The following is an 18,137-nucleotide window of genomic DNA, read 5'->3' as shown; positions in this document are numbered from 1 at the left end:
TCGTAGTCGGTGAGCCATAAATTATTGACAGGACCAAGAGTATGGAGAGGCAGGGGGCTGCAGCCTGGGCCAAGGGGAGGGGACTGGGACCAGGTTGTACAGGATGCCTGCCAGGGAGGCGTGCAGTTGGTTTGGGCAGGAGGACCTGAGTTGAGAAGGGTACACCTATGCCCATCCCTAGGCAAGAGAGTGATACCAGTGTTCCTCTCTTTCTCTCACTCCTCCTCAACCTTTCCTTGAGATCCCCCTTCCCAGGGCCAGCATTTCTTCCCTCCTGCCCCTTCCTCCTCCTCCTCCTCCTCCTCCTCCTCTGCTTCCTCCTTCTATTCTCTGACCTGGTAGAGGACCTCTGGTGGACTGGCTGGCATCCAAAAGAGCCATCAAGAACAACTCACGTGCCGAACATCCAAGTGCTGGGGACACTGTGTCCCAAGACAGGGCAAGCTAGGGGACAGACATCTGGGTGGGGTGCACCAAGCCGTGCTGGAAGACTTGAGAAAGCCATCAGGCATCTAGGTGGAGGTGGGGAGGATGTTTGTTATCACAACCATGGCTAACACTTGGTGGGCACTCTCTGTGTGCCAAGAGCTTCAGGCATATTCACACTGTCCTCACAGCAATGCTATGGGAGAAGTACAGAGAGGTTAAAGCACTCATCCAACATCACACAGCTAGTTTTCATGGCAGAATCAGGATTCAGGCCCAGGTAGTTAGGCCCCAAGCCTGGACTCTTTCTTACCCATCACACTGGGTATGAGAGTGACTGTCAATCTGTCTGAAGGGGGAGATTAGGAGGGGTCTTATTTGCTTTTTGCACTTATCTCTCTTTTCCAAATTTTCTACAATGAATATGCATTGCTTTTGTAATCAGAAAAAACACACACCACAAATGACTTTTTTAATAGCATTTCCCCTCCCCCCCGGTCCCTCGATGCTTCTAACCTGTCCCCTCCTCGACCACTCAGCAGCCCAGCTCCCTCCTCCTAGCCCAAGGGAGCAGGAGGGAGCAGGCAGCAGACCCCACATGTTCTCCCTCCTGCAGGTATGTCCCCACCATCTACCTTGCCCATGTCCAGAGCTGTGACCACAGCACACTGGGGTATGGGGCTCCCTCCAGCCTCTCTGCTCAGCCGACAGCTTCTCCTTTGGCTCCTCAGGGACTGAGGGTCAGCACCAACCATGCCCCACAGCAGTTCTATCTGCCCATAGCAGCCAGGCTGGCAGCTGGGCCCAGGGCCAGGCCAGCACTGCGGAAGGGAACCTTGAAGCCATTTCCAGCCCTGCCCTTGCCTCCTGGAACACTGTCCACCTCTTGATACCAAGTTTCCCTGGATTAACTAGTGTTCTCAGACTGGACCTGCAGGGACACTGCTTTACTTTCATCCTTACGGCTTCAGGTAAGAGCTTCTCCTATGCCTCACCACTCCTGGCTCTCGCCTGCAAAGACTGGGCAGATCCAGGAGGAAGTCAGAACCCAGGATATGGGCAGAGGAAGGCTGGGGCTGCTGCCATTCTGCACACCCTGCCTGCCCACCTCACCACCTCCTACTCAGGCCCCCAGCACCCTTGGGACTTACAAAATCCATTCACAAGGCTGGTGGCAGGGACACCTAGTACAGCTAAGAGATGGCCACTCCTGTCTTGCCAGGTCAACTAGCCCACATGGTCTTGAAGTATTGCTTTTTTAAGAAATGTATTTTATTGACGTGTAGTTGATTCACAGTGCTGCTAATTTCTATGTATAGCAAAATGATTCAGTTATACATATATATACATTCTTTTTCATAGTCTTTTCCATTATGGTTTATTACAGGATATTGAATATAGTTCCCTATGCCATACAGTAGGACTCTGTTGTTTACCCATTCTGTATGTAATACTTTGCATCACAGTCTCCCAATCCTTCCCTCCCACCTCCCCTGCTCCTTGGCAACCACAGCTCTGGTCTCCATGTCTGTGAGTTCGTTTCTGCTTCATACGTAAGTTCGTGTGTGTTGTATTTTAGATTCCACATATAATTAATATCATATGGCATTTGTCTTTCTCTTTCTGACTGACTTCATTTGGTATGTTAATCTCTAGGTCTATCCATGTTGCTGCAAATGGCATCATTTCATTCTTTTTACAGCTGAGTAGTATTCTATTGTATATAAGGAATGACATCTTCTTTGTCCCTTCCTCTGCCAGTTGACATGTAGCTTGTTTCCATGTCTTGGCTATTATAAATAGTTCTGCTATGAACATAGGGGTGTGTGTATCTTTATCTTTTCAAGTTATAGTTTTCTCTGGATATATGCCCAGGAGTGGAATCGCTAAGTCATATGGCAACTCTAGTTTTAGTTTTTCGAAGAACTTCCATACTGTTCTCCATAGTCGTTGTTGTTGTTCAGTCTCTCTGTTGTGTCTGACTCTTTGTGACCCCATGGACTACAGCAAGCCAAGCTTCCCTGTCCTTCTCTGTCTCCTGCAGTTTGCTCAAATTCATGTTCATTGAGTTAGTGATGTCATCCAACCATCTGCCGCCCCCTTAGTGCTGGAGAGTTCCCTTTTCTCCACATCCTCTCCAGCATTTACTATTTATAGACTTCTTGATGATGGCCATTCTGACTGGTGTGAGGTGAGACCTTGCTGTAGTTTTTATTTGCATTTCTCTAATAATTAGCAATGTTGAGCATCTTTTCATGTGCTTTTTGGTCATCTATATGTCTTATTGGAGAAGCATTGCTTATGTTCCCACACATACACACTGCTGAAAACAACTGAAGTGTCCACTGATGGATGGATAACTGGCTGACCAAATCATGATGTATTCATTCTACAAAACACCATATAAGCATTGAAAAGAGTGATGGAGATCTTTGTCTGTTGACCTCCAATAACATCACCATAATTATGTTAAGGGGAAAGCAAGTTGCACCCCAGTGTAAAGCATACACCCATTTTTCTTTCTATAATATATTTTAACCATGTTGATATAAACTGAAACCTCTATATAATCTTAGGACTTAATTGAGGCATTCACCAGGAGACTGTTAATAGAGGTCAGGAGGTTGTTTGTCTGCAGTGACTAAGGGCAGCCAGGAGGAAATGAACACATCCTGTATACTAGTCCAAAAGGAGAAGTGATAACCTACAATAATAGATACCACTTTAAAAAAGAACTCAACATGGTGGGCACATTCATGCCTCCAGGCTCTAACAACAACTAGCAATCCTGTGGCTGGGGAACGTGTGCCCCAGTGTTTATGCCTCAGAGCAGGGTCCACACCAGGCAGTGTCAGGCATACCTTTGTCAACTGCTGGCCACTGGTCACCATAGGTGGCTCTGGATGGCTCTGGGCTTCTTTGCAGAACTGACCTTGGCTCTGGGAAGATCCATTCATTGATTCAGTAGTCATGTCAGGCACTTCCTATGTGCCCAGCTCCCTCCCTGGATTCTTCTATCACATTTCCACTGTGTGCCCGAAAGGATCCAGCTGATGACAGAGAGCACTGACCCACTCACAGGGGACTAAGTCTATGTATTCTTTCAACTCATCAAGCCCCTGAGAAGTGCCAGACCTTATGCTGGGCGCCTCCGTTTCCCTGTCCTGACATGGCTGTGTAACTACTGTCTGGGAGGAAGAATGGGACAGAGAGAACAGCCAGGGATGGGGCAGACCTGCCCAATTTGGAAATGCATATGTAACAGGACTATTGATTTTGTAAACCAACTGCAGAAAGTTAGGTTCGAAGAGACCCTGGCTGACAGGTGTCATATGAGACAGAGAGAGTGTGAATGCTTCCTTGAAAGGGTTGGAGACCTGCCCCATACCATGCTGGGAGCTCACAGTGCACCATCCAAGTTTATGAGCCAGAATGGGGCAAACAGTCTCCCAAGGGGAAGAAATTGAGGGGCAGAGAGAGCTGGTCCGTTTTTGGAGGGGTGACAGACAAAGGAAGAGCTGGTGGTGATATGGGGGCCCATATGACCTAAGGGGCATGAGTCTGAGCAGACTCTGGGAGATAGTGAAGACAGGGAAGCCTGGCATGCTGCAGTTCGTAATGAGTCAGACACGACGTAGCAACTGAAACAGCAACAGTGATCTCAGGGGACCTCAGATCCCCTTCAGATTGAACGTGGCATTTATAGGAATAGGTTTGGGGCATGGCTGAGTGAAGCTGAGGTGTTAATAGGGGGCAGCTGCAGGCGTGTGCTGGATCTGGTGAGCTCACCGTGCTGTCCCCTCAAAGGTCACTGTTTTCAAAGAATAAGATCCCACCGGGCAGAGGCAAAAACTGAGGCTCAGAGAGGTAGGGGGCCCAGAGTCAGAATCAAGACAGGGGCTGTCCTGAGGTAACTATGCCCTCTCCGGGTGAGCCTCAGTGCCTGCTATGGCCCCCATCCCCAACGTAAACGGCCCCTCTTCCCTACTCCTGAGTTCAGCCTTCTGAAGAAGGGGAGCAGGCCTCCGTGGGTCCTCCCCCTCCCACAGGCAAAAGGGCACATCCTGGCTGTGGGACCAGGGTACAGGGCAGATCTGGGTATCAGTTCTGCTGCCAGCTTTCCACGTTGTGACAGATGGCCTTCATGGGCTATGGGGACAGGAAAGGACAGACCGTGGTGAGAGCCAGGGACTGTCAGGGCGAGGGGGCTCATCCCTGACACCCTCTGCTGGGGAAGGTGAACCCAGCGGTATCTGGAGAAGGGGCGGTGTTTAGAGGTGTGGACAAGAGAAGAGGACACCTATGTGAAGAGACAGAAAGGCAGTAACCAGGTGTGTTCAGGAGAGGATGGAGGTAAACGGAGCATGAGCATGAAGCTGGAAGATAAGATAATTCAAAAAGGTAGCCTATGTCTGTGTTGTCCAATGTCGCAGCCACTGGCAGCAAGCGCCTACTGAGCACTTGATGTGTGGCTGGAGTGACTAAGGAACTGAGATTTCAGTTTTCATTTTTAAATTGTAATTCATTTTAAAAGTTTTCATTTAATTCATTTAAATCTAAAATTAAAATTTTTAATTTTAAAATTGATACTTGATTCACTTACTGGAAAGCTTTAGTATGCTTAGAACAACATGGATACTTTTCTGCTCTGAATTTTATGAAATATAAATACTGATCAAGTGTTTCTGATGAAAGTGTAGTATCCAAATTAGAGAAGCTTTAAGTATCAAATACATACCAGATTTTGAAGACTTAGTATTAAAAAAAAGAATGTAGTGGATCATCGAAAAAGCAAGAGAGATCCAGAAAAACATCTGTTTCTGCTTTATTGACTATGCCAAAGCCTTTGACTGTGTGGATCACAATAAACTGTGGAAAATTCAGAAAGAGAAGGGAATACCAGACCACCTGACTGGCCTCTTGAGAAACCTATACGCAGGTCAGGAAGCAACAGTTAGAACTGGACATGGAACAACAGACTGGTTCCAAATAGGAAAAGGAGTACGTCAAGGCTGTATATTGTCACCCTGCTTATTTAACTTATATGAAGAGTACATCATGAGAAATGCTGGGCTGGAAGAAGCACAAGGTGGAATCAGGATTGCCGGGAGAAATATCAATAACCTCAGATATGCAGATGATACCACCCTTACGGCAGAAAGTGAAGAGGAACTAAAAAGCCTCTTGATGAAAGTGAAAGAGGAGAGTGAAAAAGTTGGCTTAAAGCTCAACATTCAGAAAACTAAGATCATGGCATCTGGTCCCCTCACATCATGGGAAATAGATGGAGAAACAGTGGAAACAGTGTCAGACTTTATTTTCTTGGGCTCCAAAATCACTGCAGATGGTGATTGCAGCCATGAAATTAAAAGACGCTTACTCCTTGGAAGGAAAGTTATGACCATCCTAGATAGCATATTCAAAAGCAGAGACATTACTTTGCCAACAAAGGTCCATCTAGTCAAGGCTATGGTTTTTCCTGTGGTCATGTATGGATGTGAGAGTTGGACTGTGAAGAAAGCTGAGCGCCAAAGAATTGATGTTTTTGAACTGTGGTGTTGGAGAAGAGTCTTGAGAGTCCCTTGGACTGCAAGGAGATCCAACCAGTCCATTCTAAAGGAAATCAATCCTGAGTGTTCCTTGGAAGGGCTGATGCTAAAGCTGAAACTCCAGTACTTTGGCCACCTCATGCGAAGAGTTGACTCATTGGAAAAGACTCTGATGCTGGGAGGAATTGGGGGCAGGAGGAGAAGGGGATGACAGAGGATGAGATGGCTGGAAGGCATCACCAACTTGAAGGATGTGAGTTTGAGAGAACTCCGGGAGTTGGTGACGGACAGGGAGGCCTGGTGTGCTGCAATTCATGGGGTCACAAAGAGTCAGACATGACTGAGTGACTGAACTGAACTGACTGATTATTAATAAATTTTATATTGATTACAGGGTTATGTATTGAGATATTTGAGGCATATTCAGTTAAATATATCCAAATTAATTCAATTAAAAAAATTTTAATGTAGCCACTAGAAAATTTTAAATTACATATGTGACTTGAGTTATATTTCAACCAGACAGAGCTGAAGGTCTTAATCACTGGCCTAAATTTAGCTTTAGAATATGCAGTATCCATTAGGTGACTCAATTATGAGTGGCCCTGGGAAGTCTTCCTTGCTGCCCAAGAATGAGTAGGGCCCCTTCTGTGGGCTTCCAAAGCACTCGAATCCATTTCAACATAAAGAAAGCACTATGACTCTAAGGCTTTATTAGTGTATTTTATTAAAGTCCAGAGTCTGTGATTGGGGTGAGTGAGTTGGGGTTCTGCTTCTAGGCTCTGCTGCCCTCCAGCCCACCCAAGCTGTCAGCAGGCACAAGCCCAGTGTCCTAAATCCAGCCAGGCATGAAAAGCAGACCTCTCCTACCCTGCCCGCCTCCCTGCCTGTAGCCTAACAGCGGCACAGACAGGCCCAGGACAGGCGCTGTCAGCCCAGGCCTCTGCAGGCTCCTGTGGCCGGCTGCTGGCAGGGGGCTCCCACAGGGAGCACACCGTGACACATCAGACCTGTCAGCTCTGATGCTGTAGAAGGGATACACAGGCCAGTGAAATATGACCCCGGTGGCCGCCTTGCATTCTCTGGGCCTAGGCCACCAGCTCGCAAGGTGCTCCCAGGCTCCCAGGCCTGTCAGAAACTCCCTAGCCAGAGGGGACAGGAAGTTGGGGCCACATCCTCTCCAGGCAAAGGGAGGAACCAGATCAGCTGGCCTGGCCTGTTAGTTTGCTCTCTCCACTTAGTTTCCCTGGAACTTTTTTATAGGGCAGGTTTTCACCCAGTCCTTGAAATCAACTTTGACTTGGTCTTTGTTATAGGGAGAGAATCAGAGGCCAAAATTCTGGCCAAGGCAGTTTCTAGGGGCCTCCATACTAGACTGGAATTGCTATGCTGCCTGCAGAGGATCACTTTGCTTCTCTGTGCTTATTTGCCCAAATGGGAAGACTGTCCTGGAATCCCATATGATATCCCATACCTGACATCAATCAAACCTTTACAGAAGGAAAGAAAGCTAGGATGAGTTGTATATGTGCAGGCATGTAGAGATAGGAGATTCCGTCACAGAACCAATACCCAAGAAGAAGTGGCTGCCTTTATGGAAAGCTGGGTTTGCATAAGGCTTGCACCCCTAAGTCTTTCATTAAGTGAAGGCTGCAAACATTGTGCTTCCCCATTTCTCTTTAAAGACTTGTCTCTCTCTGAACACTTAGGACGTCTGCCTCCCTGTACAGAAATAGGCCCATCTTATTCATTTCTTCACTCAACAAACATTAATATAATATTGGCATTATGAACAATGCTAAAAGTCCACTAAAATATATTATTATTATCATCACCATTATCTTCTTTTACGCCAGGGACTGAGCACATTCTTCCCCATAGACTATGTTCTTTCTGGGGGAACTATCTGCTACTGAATATTCCCTCCCTGGACCAAACTGTCCCAGGGACGACGCAGATGATGGCTCTACAGCCTTAGAAAGGGGCTATCCACTGCCTCTTCTATCTTTCCAAAGTCTCTGCACACTCATGCCCATTACCCAGGATCACTGAGGTTTTCAAACGTTTTTCTTTTAGTAATTAAACATTTTCTTTGAATAGACCCCAATGTGTAAATCAGCTACACTGAAGGAGGGGGTAGGGTTGTGGAATCCTCCTACCCAACATCCATTCTCCCCAACTTGATGCTGTGGCAGCCTCTTGAATCCCTGTGCAGAACCCCAGGACTCCCTAGAACACAGACTGAAAATCACCAAGATTAGGAGTCAGAAGAATTGGGCTACACGGCACAAGTCATTGTCTTGCTGTGTGGCTTCAGGCAAGTTACTACCCTCTTTGGGCTTCAGGTCCATTTTAGTCAGATGAGAAGGGTGAGATGGGTGAATCTGAAAAGATGAGCATAACCCTACATGGGGAAAAGAGGGAAGGTTACCATGAGCATAAGTGAGACAGTGTCTCAGCCATCCTGACACAGGCAACCTGAGAGCAGCCACATCTCTTCAGATGGCAGTCCACGCTCTGGATTGAGTCACTGCATACGAGAAGGTTTTGAGGTCCTGCAAAGACACTGCTGCTGCTGCCAAGTCACTTCAGTCATGTCCGACTCTGTGCAACCCCATAGATGGCAGCCCACCAGGCTCCTCTGTCCCTGGGATTCTCCAGGCAAGAATACTGGAGTGGGTTGCCATTTCCTTCTCCAATGCATGCCTGCATGCTAAGTTGCTTCAGTCGTGTCTGACTCTGCGACGCTATAGACAGCAGCCCACCAGGCTCCTCTGTCCACGGGACTCTCCAGGCAAGAATACTGGAGTGGGTTGCCATTTCCTTCTCCAGCAAAGACACTAACTGCCCCAAAATATGTCTCCTCAAATCTTTCACAATGTCTAAAATTCCACCATTGGCAAACTGCATCTCTTTGGATCCCTAGGGTTTTCTGTTTCATTCAGATCTATGCTTCATTCTCTCATAGAAGCTATATATGAGAGATGATTTCCCCAGGGGCTCAGTAGTAAAGAATCTGTCTAACAATGCAGGAGACACAAGAGACGGGGGTTTGATCCCTGGGTCAGAATGATCCCCTGGAGAAGGAAATGGCAACCCACTCCAGTATTCTTGCCTGAGAAATCCCATGGACAGAGGAGCCTGGCAGGCTGCAGTCCATGTTGTGGCAAAGAGTTGGACATGACTTAATGACTAAAAAAACAACAATGTATATAAGAGACAGAAACAGCTCATCAGCTAAGACGTTGGAGAAGATGAACTGGCATCTGGCAGAGGTGGGCTTGGAATGACAAGGAGGTCAGCCCAAAATCAAAGACCAGCTTCACCACCACCGTCATTTTCACCAACAGACACTCCGGTAGACAAACTTGAGATTTTAACCAACCTCAGGGTCAATCCAGGGCAGCCAAACTTCCCTACAAACTCACCTCCCACCCAGGCCCCATGCTGTGCTGAATTAACTCCACCAGTAGGCACTGTCTGAGGACCTGCCGTGCACCATGCACTGTTCTCTGTGCCTGGGGTTCATCCTTGAGAGGACAGACCAGGTCCCTGCCCTCAGACGAAGGCACACAATAAACAAACCAGTCCCTAGCAGATTCTGCAAGTGGTATGATCTGGTTTATGCTTTAAAGGGTCACTGGCCACTGGATGCAGAAGGGATTTTTAGGAAGACAAGAATGGACACATTTGCCCAGGAAGCTGGAAATGGGCCTAATAGCCATCTTGTCTAACTGGGGACATCTTGTCCAAAGGGGGAAGTGGCAGCAGCCTGGTGTAGTGAAGACGATCTAGGCTGACTGGTCTCATCCTAAACCCCAACCTGACATCATTCTCTGGGTGGCCTCATTGGAGTTCCTCAGCCTCTCTGAGCCTCACCTCCCGCATCTGGTAGTACAGTCCCCATTCTGCCTCGGAGGGGCCTATGAGTGTAGATGAGCTGATTTGTGCAAAAAGCCCAGAGCAGAGTTGTTGCTGTTTAGTCACTAAGTCATGTCCAGCTCTTTTTGCCACCCCGTAGACTGTAGCCTGCCAAGCTCCCCTGTCCATGGGATTCTCCAGACAAGAATACTGGAGTGGGTTGCCATTTCCTACTTTAGGGTATCTTCCCAAACCAGGGATAGAACCTGAGTATCTTGCATCTCCTGCATTGCAAATGGGTTCTTTTCTTTGGTAGTCTTTAAAAAAATTTTTTTATTATTTTCTTGGCCATGCCACACAGCATGTGGGATCTTTGTTCCCTGACAAGGGATTGAACCCATTGCCCTTGAATTGGAAGCACAGAGTCTTAATTACTGGACCACCAGGAAATCCCAAATTTATAGTCTTAACAATTCTCTCTAGTGGTCTTATCACAAAAATGAAACAAACTGGCCTAGTTTGACTTTAACTGTTAAACCTGTTGTTCCCTGGGTAATAGAATAGGAGTTTCATTATTTTTAGACCATGGATTGAAACTCTTTTTGTAAAGAGCCAGATGGTAAATCTTTTTGGCTTTGTATATTATATGGTTTCCACTCAACTCTACTCTTGTACCAAAAACAGACATAAGACAAAATGTGGCAGGTGAGTTCTTTTTAAAATTTTGTTTTAAACTGGAGGATAATTATGATATAGTGATGGTTTCTTCCATACATCAACATGAATCAGTCTCAAGCATACGCATGTCCCCTGTCTCTTAAACCTCTGTCCCACCCTTCTAGGTTGTCATGGAGCACTGGCTTTGGGTTCTGCAGGCAGATTCTTTACCACTGGGCCACGGAGGAGCCCTCAATATAGTAAATGCTCAGTAAACAGCGTCATTATTATTGCCATAATCATCTGGGTGAGCTGACCAAGGTCACACAGGAACCAAGCAGAGAAGCCAGGACTGGACTCCAAGCCTCCAGTCCCCTGCCGCACCCACTAAGATCCTGTCAGCTAGCAATGGAGTTTCCAGAATAGATGCTGAAGACTGGACAAAAAATTAATAGCATGTTGTGCAACTGACTAACATCAGGGTAGTGATTTAAAAAAAATAAAAAGGAAAGAGCCTAAGAGGATGCACTGTCTTCAGAAGCTGCTACTCCTTCCCAGCATGTTTTTCGCCTGAAGTGAGCTCAGTGGGAGACACAATAAATTACTGTTGAACTGGAAAGGCCACCCCTGCTTGGGGAAGCCCCCTGGCCCAACTAGAACCACGAGGAAGGGAGCTTGCTTGTCTAGCAAGAATCCCCAAAGACTGTAGGAGAGTCCTTCAGCCTGCCCAGGCTGGGAGAGCCCCAGGGAGAACAGAGGGCCAGCTGGGGGCCAACGCACTGGCCACTGCCTCCGGCAGTGCGAAGAGGAAGGCTTTGGAGAGACCGCTGAGCCTGATTCCTGACATTCCCCTCTTGAGTCCGCTTTTCCCCAGTGACTGTGAGCCTCACTGTCTTTATAAAACACAGGGCCGGCAGCATCTTTCTTGCGGGAGTAGGGCTGCAAGAATCCCAAGGGGCCAAGTATTGCAGAGCCCAGGAGAGGCTCAAGACTTGTTTGCCCCTCTGAGGGTCCAGGTCCCCACTTTGGAGCATGAGGGCAGAGGTGATTCCTGGAAGGTGAGGCCAGGATGGGACTGGGACACTGGGAGCAAAAGAAGGAGGGTTGGGGGAACCAGTAGTTTCTTCTCTGGGTGGGGCAGGGGCAGTAGAGCCTCAGTTAGGAGGGACTTTGAGGAAGAAACTCAGATATTAAGGGAGTGCAGAGAGGGGTGTAGCAGACATGCTTGTTGTATATTAGGGTCATTATAGTAACTCTTTCTAAAGGGGCTTGTTTCATTTCCTAGGGGTGCAACAACAAAATGTCACAAACCAGGTGGCTTAAAAGAGTAGACATTTATTGTCTCACAGTCTGGAGGCTAGAAGTCTAAAATGAGGTGTCAGCAGGGCTGTGCTCCCTCTGACGCTGGGCAGAATCCCTCCTCGCCTATTCTTAGCTTCTTGGTTGGCAGTCCTTGGAGCTTCTTGACTCACAGCTGCATCAGTCCAATCCTGTGTCTTCACGTGGCCTTCTCCCTGTGTATCTTCATGTCATCTTCCGTCTGTGTGTATCTCTGTCCAAACGTCCCTTTCTTGTAACCACACCAGTCTTATTGGATTAGGGCCCACCCATATCAAGCAATATTATTTTAAGTGATGGCGTGAAGGAAAGACGGAATAGCATCATGAAGGGACTAAAGCTCCTACCAGGCCCCTTTTGTTGTTACCACTGGTAAGAGACAGGTCTAAGTTAGCCCCTCCAGGAGAGGTGAATACTGTGACCTCAGACTGGAATAATAGTGCTGAAGGGGAAGGACTGGGTGTCAGGCACTGTACTAGTCAAGTCACATAATCTCATCTCACTTCCTCCTCCCAGTTGCCCCATGAGAACCCTTTCCCAGGTAGGAATCATGCCTATTTCCCTGTTAGGAAACTGAGATTGAGACAAATAAGGGGTCGTGCTCAAATGCACACAACTGTCAAGGACCGGAGCTTAGATACCAATCCAAGCAGTCTGACTCCATCACCTCTGGGTTCCACCACTAAGTTATGTTTGCTCTGAGAGAATCACATGGTGCTTCTGCCTTCCTCAAGCCCTTGAATTCCAAGGTCCTGCCAGAATTGGATCCAAAGGTAAGCCAAAAGCCCACCTGAAGCTGCAGCCAAACCCATTCCCAGCTCAGTACCGAGACTGAAAACCTCCTCATGGCACTTGAGGTTGCCAATAGAGCTAATTACAGGTGACTCGACCTAATTAAAGCTGAAGCCCAACACCAATCAACTCAACCCAGGAAGAATCTGATTGGTCTGCTGCTTGCCACAGACAGAGGAAAGAGTTTATACTCTGTGTGAAAACCATAAGCAAAGAAAGCAAAATTACGTTTCAGTCCCACATTTGTTTTTTCTAGATAGTAGTCATTAGAACAATTGTACATATGAGGACATAGGAAAATCTGCAGTGGGGTGCTGGAGCTAGCTCTGCTCTTGAGAGCCTATTGTGCACATTTTCTTTTAATAACTCTGTGTTCAGTTATGATATGTTGGTAACTTGAACTCAGGTCTAATGGGAGTATTCACACAATGAAAACTGGAAAACCCCACAAATAACGACTGCTGCTGCTGTGTCTTTTTTTCCACATCCTCACCCTCCTCTTCCTTCTCCTTCTTCAGAGAGCTGGTTGTTTAACATTTATACCACTGCAAATATGATCCGTAATCAAGAAGAAAACAGTCACTGCAAGCAGACCCACAGATGACCTAGTTATTGAAATCAGAGGAATAGGATGTTAACTGAATTGTTACAAATTCACTTTAGAGACTATGTATAGGGAAAGATGGGCATTGCAGGTGAATAGATGGAATATTTCAGGAAAGAAATAGTAACTCTAAAACAGAAATAATAGAAAAAATGTATATGAAACAATTCACTTATAGACGTAAACACTGCAAAAGAAGAGATAAGTGAAACTTGAAGTTAGGTGACAATTATCCAAATAAGAACAGAGAAATAAAACTGATATAAATATAGTGAATGGAGCCTCAATAACCTGTGAGACAATATTAAGTTGTCTGATATGTGTTTGGAGTCCCAGAGGGAAAAGATAGATAATGGGACAAAAAACATTTTGTTTGAAAAAATAATGATTAAATGATGAGAAATATTAACTCAGAGGTCTAAGGTGCTCAATGAATCCTAAGTGGAATAAGCAAATAAATAAGGAGAAAAAAAAAAAACAACCAAACAAAAAGACTCACACAGCCTAGGTATATCATAGTCAAATTGATGAAAGTTAAAAATGAAAAGTATGGTAGTTTTATAACAAATCTTTGATGCCCTTCCCTGCAGGAAAGTGAAAGTGAAGTCGCTCAGTCATGTCTGACTCTTGGCAACTGTAGGGCTCCTACATCCATGGGATTTTCCAGGCAAGAATACTGGAGTGGATTGCCATTTCCTTCTCCAGGAGATCTTCCCAACCCAGGGATTGAACCCAGGTCTCCCGCATTGTAGGCCGATGTTTTACCATCTGAGCCACCAGGGAAGTCCTTCCCTGCAGGACGTTATGCCTAATTTCTCACCCCTTGAATGTTGACAATGAGAAAATACATGAAATATGGTTTTCAAGATACCAGACATCAAAAAAAAGAACAGGGGTTCCCTGGTGTTTTCCCAGTGGCTAAGACTCCACACTCCTGATACAGGGGGTCCAGGTTCAATCTCTGGTCAGGGAGCTAGTTCCCACATGCCTAACTAGTAGTTTGCATGCCACAACTAAAGATTCCATGCACTGCAACTAAAAGATCCCACATGTTGCAATTAAAAACCAATACAGTATTGTAAAGTAAAATAATAATAATAATAAATAATAAAAGAAAAAATAATTAAAAGAAGATGGACAGTGATTGTTGAGATATGGGAAATAAATGAGGTATATCTGATGATTTCCTCAGCTTGCTGCTGCTAAGTCACGTCAGTTGTGTCCGACTCTGTGTGACCCCATAGACAGCAGCCCACCAGGCTACCCCACCCCTGGGATTCTCCAGGCAAGAACACTGGAGTGGGTTGCCATTTCCTTCTCTAGTGCAGGAAAGTGAAAAGTGAAAGTGAAGCTTACTGTCTTGAAAATACTTCTAGGCTACAGTGCAAGGAGGGGTATTTCAGGTAAAGCCTGGAAGATATCCTAAGTTGAGGACACAGAGCTGTGAGTCCAGAGAGATTAAGTCATCTAGAATTCACAAGACAGAGCGTTAGCACTAGAGAGAAGAAGATGGCACAGAAAAAGAACTCGAGAGATCTGCAGATGTGGCCCTTTGAGTATTCAGCAGAGTACCGATCAGCAAATTCATCTGAGGAAAGTACCCGAGGCCAGGGTAGGAACCAGCCAACATGATTTGAAGGAACAGTGCCTAAATGTCACACAGGGCTGAGATCAAGAACAAGACGGGGGTGCCCACTCTCGCCACTCTCATTCAGCATGGTAGTAAGACCTAGCCAAAGCAATCAGGCAAAAAAAAAAAGAAAGAAAAACTGACTGGCTTAGTGCCACCCTTCTAATAAATACTATGCCAGAAGGGAGAGTGTGTCTGTCAAGACTAGGTCATGAGAGGTGATGCTCACTATTGGATCACTCGCTCTGGGGGAAGTCAGATGCCACGCTCTGAGGAGACTGCAGCAGACCCATGGAGAGGTCCACATGGTGAGAAGCTGGGGCCTTCTGCCAAATAGCAGTATAGTCGCTCCTGCTCATGACATGTGGGTGAAGCATCTTGGAAGTGTGTCCTCTGATCTGTCAAACCTTTAGATAAACTGTAGTTCCAGGCAACATCCTGACAGCAATCTCATGAAAGATATGAAGCAAAAAACATGAATGAAGTTGCTCCCAAATTCCTGGCCCACAGAAATTATGAAAAAATTAATGTTCAGTGTTATAAAACACTAAGTTTGGGGGTAATTTGTTACATAGCAATAAATAATGAATGCAAAAAGCAAGTCTTAGAGCAGATAGAGAAAAATGACACATTATATTCAGAGGAACAATAGGAACACTGACTTCTAGAAAGAAACAATGAAAGCTAGAGGATAATGGAACAAGATTTTTATAGTGGTTGCATCAAGGCTGTATATTGTCACCCTGCTTATTTAACTTATATGAAGAGTACATCATGAGAAGCACTGGGCTGGAAGAAGCACAAGCTGGAATCAAGATTGCCGGGAGAAAAATCAATAACCTCAGATATGCAGATGACACCACCCTTATGGCAGAAAGTGAAGAGGAACTAAAAAGCCTCCTGATGAAAGTCAAAAAGGAGAGTGAAAAAGTTGGCTTAAAGCTCAACATTCAGAAAACGAAGATCATGGCAACCGGTCCCATCTCTTCATGGGAAATAGATGGGGTACAGTGGAAACAGTGTCAGACTTTATTTTTTTGGGCTCCAAAGTCACTGCAGATGGTGATTGCAGCCATGAAATTAAAAGATGCTTACTCCTTGGAATGAAAGTTATGACCAACCTAGATAAGATATTAAAAAGCAGAGACGTACTTTACCAACAAAAGTCCATCTAGTCAAGGCTATGGCTTTTCCAGTGGTCATGTATGGATGTGAGAGTTGGACTGTGAAGAAAGCTGAGCGCCAAAGAATTGATGCTTTTGAACTGTGGTGTTGGAGAAGAGTCTTGAGAGTCCCTTGGACTGCAAGGAGATCCAACTAGTCCATTCTAAAAGAGATCAGTCCTAGGTGTTCATTGGAAGGACTGATGGTGAAGCTGAAACTCCAGTACTTAGGCCACCTGATGCGAAGAGCTGACTCATTGGAAAAGACTCTGATGCTGGGAGGGATTGGGGGCAGGAGGAGAAGGGGATGACAGAGGATGAGATGGCTGGATGGCATCACTGACTCGATGGACATGAGTTTGAGTAAACTCCAGGAGTTGGTGACAGACAGGGAGGCCTGGTGTGCTGCAATTCATGAGGTCACAAAGAGTCAGACATGACTGAGCAACTGAACTGAACTGAACTGAACTGAACTGGGGGAAAAGAATCCTGTCAACCTACAAGTCACTATTCAGCAAAAACAGTCTTTAAAAATTACAACAAAGCATTTTTCATAGTCATTTTATGCGCATTAAGAGAATTAATGAGAGGATACTCTTCAGGCTAATAGGAATGATGGTAGAAGGAAAGACAATTGTATGAGAAATGCGTCTGTAAAGGAAATAGAATTGTGAGTAATAAATAAGATGTTAGGAAAACTAGGTAACTGCATGCAGAAGAATGAAATTGGACCCCTATCTTATACCACTCACAAAAATTAACTCAAAATGCATTAAGACTTGAACATAAGAAGCCAAGCTGTGAAACTCCTAGAAGGAAACTCAGGGGAAGAGCTCCTTGACACAGGCCAGGCAGTGATTTTTATGGTGTGAGACCAAAAGCACAAGCAACAAAAGCAAAAATAAGTGTGACTACATTAAGTGCATCAAACTAAAAAGCTTCTGCACAGCAAAAGAAAAAAATCAACAGAATGAAAAGACAACTTATGAAATGTGAGAAAATATTTGAAAATCATATCTGAGAAGAGGCTAATGGCTAAATAAAAAAAGAACTCATATAACTCAATAGCAAAAAAAAAAAAAAAAAACACACACACAATTTAAAAATGGGCAGAGAAACTGAATAGACAGTTTTTTAAGAAGACTTAGTGGTGGGGGTGGTGATGGGTTTAGTTGTTAAATTGTGTCCGACTCTTGAGACCCCATGGACTGTAGCCCACCAAGCTCCTCTGCCCATGGTATTTCCCAGGCAAGAATATTGGAGTGGGTTGTCATGTCTTTCTCTAGGGAACCTTCCCGACCCACGAATCGAACCTGGATCTCCTGCATTACAGGCAGTCTCTGGCATTGCAGGCAGATTCTTTACAATTGATCCACCAGGGGAGCCCCTAAAGAAGGCTATAGATGGTCAATCAGCACCTAAAAAGGTGTTCAACATTACTGATTATGAAAGAAATGCAAATCAAAATCACAGTGAGCTATCACCCCACACCTGTTAGAATGGCTATTGCCAAAAAGACAAGATAACAAGTACTGACAATGATGTGGAGAAAAGGGAACCCTTGTGTGTATATATGAATGTGAATGAATGTGTGAAGTCTCTCAGTCGTGTCCGACTCTTTGCAACCCCATGGACTGTATCCTACCAGGCTCCTCTGTCCATGGGATTTTCCAGGCAATAGTACTGGAGTGGATTGCCATTTCCTTCTCCAAAGGATCTTCCCAACCCAGGGATCAAACCTGGGTCTCCCACATTGTAGACAGACGCTTTACCGTCTGAGCCACCAGGGAAGTCTGTACGTATATATGATGGAATGTTATTCAGTCATGAGAAAAAGGAAATCCTGCCATTTGTGACAATGTGCATGAATCTTAAGGGTATTATGCTAAGTGAAATGTCAGTCAGACAGATGTTTTATGACCTCACTTGTATGTGGAAACTAATTAAGCCAAACTCATAGAAACAAAGTAGCGTGCTGGTTGCCAGGGGATGTCCGCTGGAGGGAATGGAGAGATGTTGGTCAAAGGGTGCAATCTTCCAGTTACGAGATAAATAAGTTCTGGGGATCTAATGTCTAACATGGTGATTATAGTTCCTAATACAGTATTATATACTTA

The sequence above is a fragment of the Budorcas taxicolor genome, chromosome 5 (genome assembly GCF_023091745.1).
Source record: "Budorcas taxicolor isolate Tak-1 chromosome 5, Takin1.1, whole genome shotgun sequence".
Lineage (NCBI taxonomy): Eukaryota > Metazoa > Chordata > Mammalia > Artiodactyla > Bovidae > Budorcas > Budorcas taxicolor.
The sequence above is the reverse complement of the archived record's forward strand: the minus strand, read 5'-3'. Positions refer to the sequence as shown.